The sequence below is a fragment of the Kryptolebias marmoratus genome, linkage group LG23, assembly GCF_001649575.2.
Source record: "Kryptolebias marmoratus isolate JLee-2015 linkage group LG23, ASM164957v2, whole genome shotgun sequence".
In the NCBI taxonomy this organism is placed as follows: domain Eukaryota; kingdom Metazoa; phylum Chordata; class Actinopteri; order Cyprinodontiformes; family Rivulidae; genus Kryptolebias; species Kryptolebias marmoratus.
The window spans coordinates 1130616-1142669 of record NC_051452.1 but is presented as its reverse complement, the minus strand read 5'-3'; the positions used below and the strand labels follow the sequence as shown (position 1 = coordinate 1142669).

At 36.7% G+C, this 12054-nt stretch overlaps 1 protein-coding gene and 1 long non-coding RNA gene across 3 annotated transcripts in view; one reads left to right on the top strand and one right to left on the bottom strand.

Moving 5' to 3' along the window:
- LOC108228534 overlaps positions 1-2485 on the bottom strand; it is an 18377-nt gene extending 15892 nt beyond the window's left edge. Inside the window, exon 1 of the long non-coding RNA XR_005232748.1 lies at positions 2340-2485. This is a non-coding gene — a long non-coding RNA (uncharacterized LOC108228534). The remainder of the gene's footprint in view (positions 1-2339) is intronic.
- The window catches only part of LOC108251186 (gamma-aminobutyric acid receptor subunit gamma-3-like), a 197343-nt gene that overhangs the window by 99633 nt on the left and 85656 nt on the right, over positions 1-12054 (top strand). The window lies entirely within an intron of this gene.

Here is a 12054-nt window from a genome sequence, read left to right as displayed (position 1 = left end):
AGCAGATGATTGAGAGAGCAGGAGAAAGCTCTGTCACAAGTCCTCCTTGCAGACAAGAAGGTGAGACATGGACACTGGACATTACACACTGATTCTTTTCATTGTGGATTCTGATTATGTTTGCAGCCTAGATTCACCTCCTTATGAAAGTAACCTATTTCCTTTGCTATCTGACTTAGGTAAGAAATCTGGTGCCAAGCTGGCAAGACATGATGATGCTGGAGTCCATGAACAAGGAACTGGGTCCATTGTTCGAGTTTATCGATGCTTTGTCAGGGGAGAAGTACATCACTGTATCTTTTCTGAAATCGGTACTGCACCTCTTCAACAATGAAATCCTCAGCCAGAAGGATGGGGACACAGAGCTCACAAAAGCAATCAAAAAGGGTATCCTCAAGTACCTCAATGAAAAGTATGATAACGATGCCACGGACAACTTTCTAGACATGGTGACACTTGTTGACCTACGATTTAATACAGCCTACATGAATGAAGAGAGGGTGGAGTTCATAAAGATGAGAGCTGCAGCAGAGCTGGTGAACATGGTGGCGCCAGCACCTGAAAGTGCAGAAACAGCAGCCACCTCAATTTCACCACCAGCTGCTGAAGATGATCCAGGGCTTCCTTATCCAACAAAGAAAGCAAAGAAGAGTTTAGGTAGCCACTTCAAAAAGGCACTAGCAGCAGGCCAAGGCACCACCCATGCTCAGCCAAGCAGAGCCTCCATTGAACTGGAGCTCTCCATGTATCTTCAGGCACCTGGGCCTGACTCAGAGACCAACCCTGTGGAATGGTGGAAACAGCACGAGTTGAACTTCCCATTGGTGGCCAGACTCTCCAAGAAGTACTTGTGCATTCCTGCTACTAGTTCTTCATCTGAACGGGCCTTCAGTGCGAATGGGAACATCATTACATGCAAGAGGTCATGTCTTAAGCCAGATACAGTTGACCAACTTGTGTTCCTTGCACTCAACCTATAAATTTAACAGAAACAATATTTCTACTTCTACAAAATAGCCTTTTATGTTTGCACTTTTTTATGGTTCATGCCTTAAACAGAGTTATGTTCAAATGTTTTACTTTTGATCCTTTATATTGCTAGTATGGTTTGCAGACTTTGCACTACAAGGTTACAGATTTCAGAAACTTGAAAAATTCTTTATTTTTTATCACTAAGTTTTGTGCAAAAATGCACCTTTTTCTGCTCAGAAACTTAAAAAGGCAGTGCACTTTAAAAAAATGTTAAAAATTGAGTTTATTAGACAATTCAGTTTAAATATCTGTATACTTTGAAAAAAATGTGAAGGCTACTGTAGCTTTACCTCAGCCTCATCTGTTATCACTTGAGACATATTGCTGCACTAAAATGCAATAGTTGTCATTTGTGAAAGTTCAGGTAAACTTTGAAATAAAGTTTGAAAAAAGTTTTTAATATTTTTCAGAGAAAAACTGAAAATGTACTTAATTGTGGTATATCATGATATATATCGTTAACGTGAAATAAAATAGTCCATATCGTGATATATGATTTTTTTCCATATCGCCCAGCACTACTGTACCCTTAGCTTAGCACTGTCATGTTTCAGTTTATGTTAGCTTATTTAGCCTTCCTGTACATTTAGTTTAGTTTATCTTAGCTCATATTTTGACTGTCTTAGCCTAATTGTTGTTTAGTTCAGCTTATCTTCATTATGATTTTATTTAGTTTATTTTAGCTACTATTTTGACTGTTTTAGCTCATGTTTTTGATATGTTTAGTTTCGTGATTTCATTTAGATTATCCTATATTTCATTTAGATTAAACATGATTGATCTATATTTGATTATGATGTTTCTATGATGTTTGATTGTACCTGCTGTATTTGATTCTGTACCTGATTGTTGTTTCTGTCTTGTAAAGCACTTTGAATCACCTTGTTGCTGAAAAGTGCTATATAAATAAATTTCACTTCACTTCACTAATCAAAGGTCTTACACTCGAGTCTGATTCATCTTCAGCTCAGACCTCAATGTTTAGCTTTATTACACCTTTCTTTCTTTCGTTCTTTCTTTCTTTTAGTTAGTAGTATTTTAAGTTAGGTAATTGCAGCACAGATTGTACAGGCCAGTTTAATGGATTTTGTTACAGAAATAAAAACACTACGAACTATTCGTCGTTTCTTATCACAAGCCTAAAACTACACTAAACAGACACGTGACCTAACATAAACTAAACTGCGTAAAAAAGCAGGTAGTAATGAGAATAATTTAAAAACAAAATATCGTACTTACTGTGAACAGTCAATCTAACAATGAGCAAAGAAACCACAAAACTTTGGGATTTCGAAAGTACTACTCACTTATCAGGTTTGTTACTCCCACAAGTGACGAAAGGTAAGTTTTAAATTCTTCCTCTTTTTGTAAAGCGAGTTCTCGTTTCTTCTTCGTCGTCGTCTTCTTCTTCTTCTTCTTCTTCTTCTTCTTCTTCTTCTTCTTCGTCTTCTTCTTCTTCGTAGTTTTATGGCGGTTCGCAAAAAACACTAAGGTTGCATTACCGCCACCTACTGGTATGAAGTGTGGCTCAAAATATCTAATATTATATTCTCCATTTTGTTTCCCTTAAAAAATCTAATTAAAATCTGAATACTTTTGCAGTCTGAGTTCCTTTTCAATATATCTACTAAAATAAATATTTCTTTATTTTTCCTAAATTCCTCCAACATTAATCTCCTTTCTTTCTCATACCTTCTACACTCTAAAATACCATGCTCCATTGTCTCCCTTCTTTCACAATGTTGACAATTTCCTGTATTGTGTTTATGTATTCTAACTAGTGAGCTATTAAGACCAGTATGTCACAATCTTAATCTTTTTAATATTTTTTGTCTTATTGCCCTCATCTTATAGCGCCGTCTTATCATCAGTCCTGATTTGGTAAGTAAGATAACATTTTTTGTTTGTTTTTTTAAACTGAATTTCTACAAATAGTCTTAAATTTGGAGCTGGGAATACATTTGTACAACGTGCACCGTGAATGTTTGTTATTGTAACTTCAGAAGTCGTTGAATGACAAATAATTCAACTTACAACGGTGTAACGTAATTAGCGGGTTTCCTGGATGAACTACATTTCCCATAATGCATGTTTGCCCGGGACATTGACAGTCCGTGAGTTTGAAACATAACCATTGTTTTGTTTTTTTTGTTTTTTTTAATTAAACATTTGAACACTGTACAAAGTCACGTGGCATGTACATACATGAAGAAGATACATCTTATAGGCTTAAGGCACACATAAAATTACAAGATAACATTGATGATAAAAGAAAAAAACAAAAGTTAAATAAAATATAAATAAATGAAATTAGACAGACATCAAACAAAAGCAGAATGACAAAAACAAACGGAAAAAACAAACAAAAAAAACCAAAAACAAAGGGGCACTAGTTTTCAAATAAATTCACTTCATTATAGGCGTCCAAGAGCTGTATTCCATGTTTGTTTTTCATCAGTTTTAACGTTCTGAAGTGGTTATCCATTAAAAGGTTTTTAAAGGCTGAAAAGTTAGGTTTTCTGTTTCCCCATTTACAGGAGTGGATGAAGAATTTCGCGAGGATCAGCAAGTTATTAAGTATCAGGTCGGTTCTTTTGTCTCTGTGGGTGGTTCCAAATATTATATCCTCTCTTTTTAAGGGATGACTTAGGAAAAGTTTAGTTGAGATCCAGTCCTGAAAGTTTCCCCAGAATGTTCCAGTATGCATACAGAAGAAAAAAAGATGATCTGTTGTTTCAATGTCATTATCACAGAAGGTACAGCTGTTAGTGTCAAAGTTGAATCTTTGTCGTAAAAGTTCCCTGGATGGAAAAATGTTGTTGAGAATTTTAAAATTAACTTCTTTAGCTTTAGGACTTAAAGGGTATTTAAGGTAAGCGGTTCTCCACTTATTAACCTCTGAATCAGAAAACAAATTTAAAATGGAGTTCTTATTTGGACGTACAGGGAATATACAGTTAGTTAGATGCTGACGCAACCTTTTGTTAGAATTACTTTTGTCCAAAAGGTTAACTCCATACAGTTGAAGTGCGGGTAATTGAAGGTCAGCTGATTGGATGCTTATATTTTGAACCAAATATTTGACTGCAGTAGGAACAGAGTTCAATACTGTGTTAAACTGAGAGCGTGAGCAGTCCAAATTATACAATAAACAAAATTCCTCGTAAGACATCCAATTTCCATTGTCATTAAGAAAATGTCTTATGGACCAAACACCTTTTTCCATCCAGTGATCCAAATATAAAGACTTATTTCTGTGTAACACATATCTGTTGTTCCAGATGGGAGTCTGGTGAGGAGTAAAATTGTGCGCGTACATAAGTTTCCAACACAACAACACCTGCTTGTGAAAGGCAGATAACTTAATAGGAAGTCTGTCAGCACCAAAGTCACATCTAAGAACAAAATCTATGCCTCCAATTTTTTTAAACAATCCCCTGGGGAGACAATACCAGATACTATTTTCATTCATTAAAAAGGATTTCAACCAGTTTACCTTTAAGACAGCATTTAAACATTCAAAGTCAATAGCTTGTAAACCACCATCTTTAAAGTCTTTTACCATATTTGCTTTCTTTAAGTAGTGGACTCGATTTTTCCAGATGAAATTGAAGTTCAGCTGATTTATAGCTTTAATGTGTTTGTTAGGTATGGCCATAGAATAAGCTGGGTATATGCATCGGGACAGAGACTCCATTTTGGTTAAGTAGGTTCTCCCAAACAGTGTCAGGTCTCTTTGGAGCCATCTATTTAACTGAGATTTGCAATTCTGTATCTTATTCTCTATGTTAACGGTTTCACTGAGTTTAGCATCTTTAGTTATTAGAATTCCAAGATATTTAACTGAAGATTTAATGGGAATATTATAAGCTTCTTCCAGATCAGAGTCATGAATCGCCATCAGTTCACACTTCTGCAGGTTTAGGGTTAATCCTGATGCTTTGGAGAATGTGTTAATTAACTCCAGTACTTTAGGGGTTTGGTCTAGATTTTTCAAAAAAATTGTTGTGTCATCAGCAAGTTGACTAATTATAATTGGGTGATTAAAAACTTTCAATTTAGGAATCTTTGAGTTTTTTATATAGATGCTCATCACTTCCACGGCCAAGATGAAGAGGAAGGGGGAAATATTGCAGCCTTGTTTTACTCCTCTATTAATGGTGAAACGTGGAGATGTACCGTGTGGAAGTGCAACTGAACTTGTGGTACCATTATAAAAGCATTCTATTATTCTACAGAAATTTGGCCCAAATCCGAACATCTGTAAAACTTTGAAAAGAAACTGATGTTCCAACATATCAAAGGCTTTGTAGAAGTCTAGGAAAAGGATGAAACCTTTATCCTCAACCAAGTCACTGTACTCAAGTAAATCCTGCACCAGTCTGATGTTATTGTGTATGGATCTTTTGGACATAAAGCCTGTCTGTGTTTCAGAAATAACATCCTTAAGGCCAGTTTTTAATCTGTTTGTGTAAATATATGTCAATAGTTTGTAATCACAGTTTAGAAGGGTGATTGGACGGTAGTTGTCTAGAACTTTGCTGTCTCTTCCTGGTTTTGGTATAAGGGTGATAACTCCCTGTTTCATACTGTGTGGAAGTGAATTGTTACATAAGATCTCTTTAAAAACCTGTAATATAAATTCTCTGAGATAAACCCAGAAATGTCTGTAGAAGTTGGCAGTAAGGCCATCAGGTCCAGGAGATTTATCGAGTTTCAAGCACATGATGGCGCCGTCTAGTTCTTCCATACTAATATTTTTATCGCAGACTTCCTTGAAATCCTCAGAGATTTGAGGGACGAAGTCTTTGACTTGGTCTAACAGAAGGTCACAGTCTTGGGTTGAAAAAGAAGAGCAATAAAGGTTTTGATAAAAGTTGCTAATTTCTTTTGCAATTAGAATTTGGTCTGTACACTCATTGTTGTTAATAATAAGGGATTGAATGTGATTTTTAACTTGCCTCCTCTTTTCCAGTCTGCAGAAGTATGAGCTGTTTTTTTCCCCTTCCTCAGTCCATTTTGCTCTGGATCTGACAAAAGCTCCCTGGGCCTTTCTTTCATAGATTGAGTCTAATTTAGCTTGTAGGGTCAAGAGGTTATTTTTGTCTGTATCGGTTAATATCTGTTTAACACATAATAGGTTTAACTCTTTTACTAACTTTATTTCTTCCAGGTCTTGGTTTCTTTTTAGGTTTTTGCTAAAGGAGATAGAGTAGGCTCGTATCTTATATTTTAGGTATTCCCATTTTTTGGTGTAGGTTATTATTGAATCGTCTAACAGAATCTTATTCACAAGTTCTTTGATTTCCCTGCAATACAGCTCATATTTTAACAGGTTTGCATTGAATTTCCAATACCCTCTGTGTCTCAAACGCTCAGGAAGAGGAGTAATTAATAAATTAATGCTGCAGTGATCCGTCAGAGGAGTTGGAGACATACTGCAGTCTGATGTAAGTTTGAGAATATCATCTGTTCCTAGCCAAAAATCTATTCTAGATCTGCTTGATGCATCTGATTTAAACCAAGAGAATTGTTTCTCGTTAATATGTTTGTCTCTCCATAAGTCAATAAGTCCCAAGTTGTTACAGAAATCAGACAAAGTCCGATTTGGGTGAACATTTGCAAATTTGTTTGGGAATCTATCAAGAGCTTCATCCATCACCATATTCCAGTCCCCACCTAATAAAACATATTTAGTAGAAAATCTCTGTTTAAGTTGTTCGACATTTACTTCAATAGTTGTGAGAAGCTCTTTATTTTTGGAGATGTTACAGTAGCCATAAATATTGCCCAGGATTATTAATGAGTCCTCAATATGTAATACAGAAAGAGACCAATGGCCGTCACTGTCATGTTTCGTATATATTATTTTCCCTGGAAAGTTATTCAATAATATAGCAACACCTGCTGATTTTGTTGTACCATGCGAATAAGTGATCTGATCACCCCACTGATTTGACCAAAATTTCTCATCAGAGTCCGTTGAATGGGTTTCTTGAAGAAGAATACAGTGTGGATTCTTGTTTCTACAATACATAAACATTGCCTTCCTTTTGACATTTTCTCTTAAGCCCCTTACATTTAGTGACAAAAATGTAAGATTAGTTTTTAAAGACATAAAAATAAAAACAAAAAAAATATAAGTTTAAAGACACAAACCTTAATATAGAAAGTTTTGTTAAGATAGAATGAACCAAAGGAAAGCCCCTGGAAAATCTAGGAATGCCTTTTACTTTATAACATGGAAAAATCAACCCTACATCCACAGCCTTCACCAAACTTAACTTAAAATTACTCCTTTTTCAATTGAACGAAGACCGAAATAAACTCTGGAGCGCAGATATGAGAATCTTTCTATGACAAGTAGCTTAGAGATATAACTCAATATTAAACGGAAAAAATAATGCAGATTTTTTTTTTAACCCTGTAACAGAAGGATGCAGTAAACAGAGAATAATATACAGTCTCAGAAATGAGATGAAGCTTTGATCACCTTGCCGTCGATCACTGCGATATGACCTCTGTAAAAGGCCACCTTACCCTGGGACCTGGCTTTTGTAATCTTAGACCACAGTTCTTCTCTTGCCATCCGGTCTTCCTTAATAAAATCTTGAGCAAAGCGCAGACCTTGTTCTTTGCATACCGCTGAATCCTTCGTCACTTTCCAGACTGTGTCTCGATGGCGCCTCCTAGTGAACTGCAGGATGACCTGACGGGTCCGTCCCTCTTCTTTTCTTCCCAATCGGTGAATTGTATCGATCACATCTCCTGCCTCGTCCGCCCATTGTGGTAAGATTCTTGAGAGAAGATGTTCTGCCTTTTCTCTGAGGTTTTCTCCTTCCGTCTCTTTGAGGCCGGCCAGCCTCAGGTTCCAACGGCACTTGTATCTTTCAGCCTCCAGGAGTTTTTCCTTTAGAGCTGCGTTTTCTTTATTTATTGCATCAAACTTCTGTTCAAGGTTTCCTATTGTAGATTTACATTCAGCAACTCCGAGTGTGTTCTGCTCCACTTGGAGAGTGATGCGGGCAAACAAATCAGTTTTCTTCCAGCTGTTTTCCGAAGCCGTCAACCTTGCTAACCAGACTTTTAATGGCTGCTAAGACGGCAGCTAAGGAGACCTCAGTCTCAGTTGCTTGTTTTTTAGCAGGTGGGAGTTTGGTTGGAGTTGGATTCAGTTGCCGTCTTGTACCGGAGGCATTTTTTGACGTCTCCATCGGTGTTTCAGCGCTAGCAGCAGCAGCATAGTTATGCATGTTTAGCTTAGCAGCGTTAGCATTTTTCAGACTAGGGAAATCTTTCTCATTAACGGCCGACATCTTTCATCAAACTCTAATTTTTTCTCCTTATTTCAGAGCATGGATGCACGGGTCTACCTTGCGTTTGAAATGATGTGTAAAAGGGCCAGTTTATGTAGCTGGTTGAGGGCTGCCCCAGTGGAGCTCAGAATAGTACATGTGCCCACATCGCCATCTTGCTGGAAGTCTGGCATAACCATTGCTTAACGTTATCTCTGCTTTCCGGTTTCTGCTGGTTGTTTCCGCTGTTCGCCGGTAATGGGCGTGCGCAATGACTTATATGGCTTATATATCCATATAAGTCATTGGGCGTGCGTACTGCGAGTATACTTATTTCAATAAGTTACCGCGTTACACAGTCGATAGTTTACGTTGTCGAGCTGTGTGTAAGTGTGTGCTAGCGTGAAACGAACAATACTGAACAACATTATGTGTCATGATTCTGACCGGGCCTGTGTTTGTATTTCTTCGTAGGTTCAAGTGTGTGGTTGTGAGGTCATCTGGAAACAGTTCAGGTATTTTGAAATAGTTTCAGTAAATTTGGTTTTATTTTATGTGTTTCCACAGTCATTCTTTTGCTATTTCTTTGCATGTTTTCAACTGTGGGGTCCACAGAAAAAATAGTTTGATCACTTGGTCTTTTTATTAATACTTTGTTAAAAACAAAACACTTCAATAACCGAATTGGCAATTATAAAAGCCCACAATTTTGATGCTTTGCTTGTTAATAACTAACTTTTTTTTACTATAATTAGTAAAAATTGAAATACCAGTGTATAAACAATATATTTCATTTTTACTATTTAGCATTATGTATTATTTAAAAAATATTTTTGAGATATCGTGGTACAAAGAGTTACAGAGAGTCAGCGTTTCACCATTAGACAGGTGCCAATAGGTGAGTTTTGAAAATAGTGTGCCAATTTGAATTTTTTTTAAAAAGTACAGATTTTTGTCCTAAATTATTCACAATGTTTAGATGTTTTGCATCAGAACAGACAAATTCAAATTACTGATGCGTTGTCAACTGGTTGGCATAATCTTTTTCCCCCTCATTCAAAATTTACACACATTTTAACTTGTACAAATTAAATTTTTGAATAGCAAAAAGTGCAAAACAGGGCTGACGTGGTTTAGACTTTTATTGAAAATATTTCAATTGCAGGGTGAAGTTGGCCCAATGGCGTGGAAGTCGAAAAGGCTGAGAAAAACCACTTGGTCATAGGCAATCTCATGAGTACAACCTATGCCCTTTGTCGCCAAGAAATCATTGGAGCTCTTGTAGCTCCACGGGTGAGAGACGTCGTGGACAGATGGCCAGCCCTACTTATGGAGTCACAGGTAAGAAAAAAAAATCTTGTACAGTCTGTTTTAAATTAAAGAATGACATTTAACTTTCTATTTTGACCTTGGTTCTGACTCATCCCTGATAAAAATTACCTTGGTTTTGCTACCTGCCAACTGAAAACGTCTAAAAATATATTCACAATTCTGTTCATAATTCATCTTTGTACATTTCTGTGTAATTGTGTCCATGTACAGGTGTTTGCAGAGTTTCACTGAATCAACAATGTTAACCTGCGCAATCAATTCTACAAGGAGCTGGACAGATACACGCCTAAACTCATCACCTTGTTCAGAGACAAGGCCACCAAGACTGGCAAGATAGCGGAGGAGCTAACCAAGCTCATGAGGATTTTTGACCTTCAGGTGAATATTTAACTTTGCATGATTCAGAAACAACTTTAAGACAACTGCCATAGTGTAAAGTGCCTTAACTGTGCCCCGAGGTTAGGGGATTATGCCATGAACACATTGTCACCTCATCAGAAATAGAGGTCTTGACAAGATGTATTCTATCAAAAAGAGGTACCTTTAAAAAGATACTTTATCAGCTTCAATTTGAAGAAGTCTTAATAAATACTGTTTTCAAAAAATTTGATTTACAATTTTAATTATTTTCCTTTGTGAGTAATTAAAGTATTTACAATAGAAAGTCCCTCCAGAAAATGTTTGCTTCCTGTTTTCTCCCCTGTTGCCATGGTGAATCACAGTATCGGAGCTCCATTGATGGTGGCTTTTTACTAGTCGTCAGGCATGAGCTCAACTCAGATTCACTTTACCTATCTCCAGGGTTCCCGCGGGTCCTTAAAAAGTCTTAGATTTGGTTTGAAAAATTTAAGTTCTTAAAAAGTCTTAAATTTACTGAAAATGTAGCTTTAGGTATTAAATTGGATGAGGGTATTTTTAAGTACTGATTGATAAAAGGAGATCAATGAAAATAATGTTTGTCTCTGTTTACAGCGGATATGTAGTTTCACTTTGTTTTAGAACTAGGCATAAGAAAATAGTCCAACTTCTCTCTCTACACACTGCAGAACAGATGTGCAATGATGAAAAAAAACAATAATAATTTCTTTGTCAAAACACCAAATTGCCCAAAATCAAGTCTGCAATAGTTTTTTGAGGGATGTGACACATTTTACATAATATAAATGCATGTCTTTGGCGTGTGAGGGGTCTTAAAATTTATTTGTTGAGGTCTTAAAAAGTCTTAAAATTCACTTTATAAATTGTGCAGGAACCCTGTAACTCAGACCAGCTGTTCTGGAATTGAAAACTCCAGAGTTTCACTTCACAGAGTAAGTCAACTCAGAGTTCAGGATTTGTTGAACCTCCTTTCTGGAATAGGATCTGTTTATGAGGTTTACTTGTTATTCTGCAAACGGACATGTAGAAATTACACAAATTAAAAGGTAAGTGTAAATTCCACTAAACAAAGAGTATGCTAACAGATAAGTGTGAAACTAACATAAGATATAAGCATATGTAAAGACAATTGGTTAAACATGTAGCTAAGTTGCAGTCTAAGTCCAAAGTGCTAAGTTACAGTAATGTCTAGACATCATTAGCATGATTTGTATCCTTGAGGGACTGAACTCATTCTTGTATTTGTGTTTTGTAGTCAGCAGATGGTCCAGACTCTTCTGTCCATGGCTCTTCTGACAGTCGTCACAGATGACACTACTGATGCAGCCCTGTTCAGCCCTGAGAGCATCTGTATTGTTGTGGAGGATTAAATACTTGTGAGTGGTCCCACAAATCTGGCTGACTCATTTCTCCTGCTCTTTGGGTACATCTATGTGCTAGACCTACAGTACCCAAAGAGTCTTGAGCTTACATTCACAGTTATCCAAAAAGTTGTAATGTGTCTTAAGGACAACAAACCACTGAAAGGGCGTCTCCTGACATTGAAGAATGATTTGTTCAATAAGTGAATCACTCAGAATGGACTATTTGTTGAAGTGAGTATTGAGGAAGTTTTGTTTTTTTTCCCTTCCCAATACCTCAGATTTAATACATTGATTGTTAATAGATAAATATCACAACTAGGGCTGCAACAACGAATCGATAAAATTGATAAAATTTGATGATTAAAAGCGTTGGCAACAAAATTCATTATCGATATGTGTCGCGCAATTTATGCGTCACAATCGATGTTGCGGAAACGGTGACGTCACCCGCAGCGCGTTGTCAAATCTGAACAAATTCTGTCCGCTCCGTATGATGATGAACAAGCTACGGCTCCTCTTCCTCTTCCATTACCATTTTGGGGGGCGTATTTTACTCATTGCAGGTTAGAATCTGCTGAATAGGGTTTTGTGTTTAGTCTTAAAGTTGTTCAGCAGCAGAACTAGCTCTGTGAGCTCTGTTAGCAGCAGTTAGC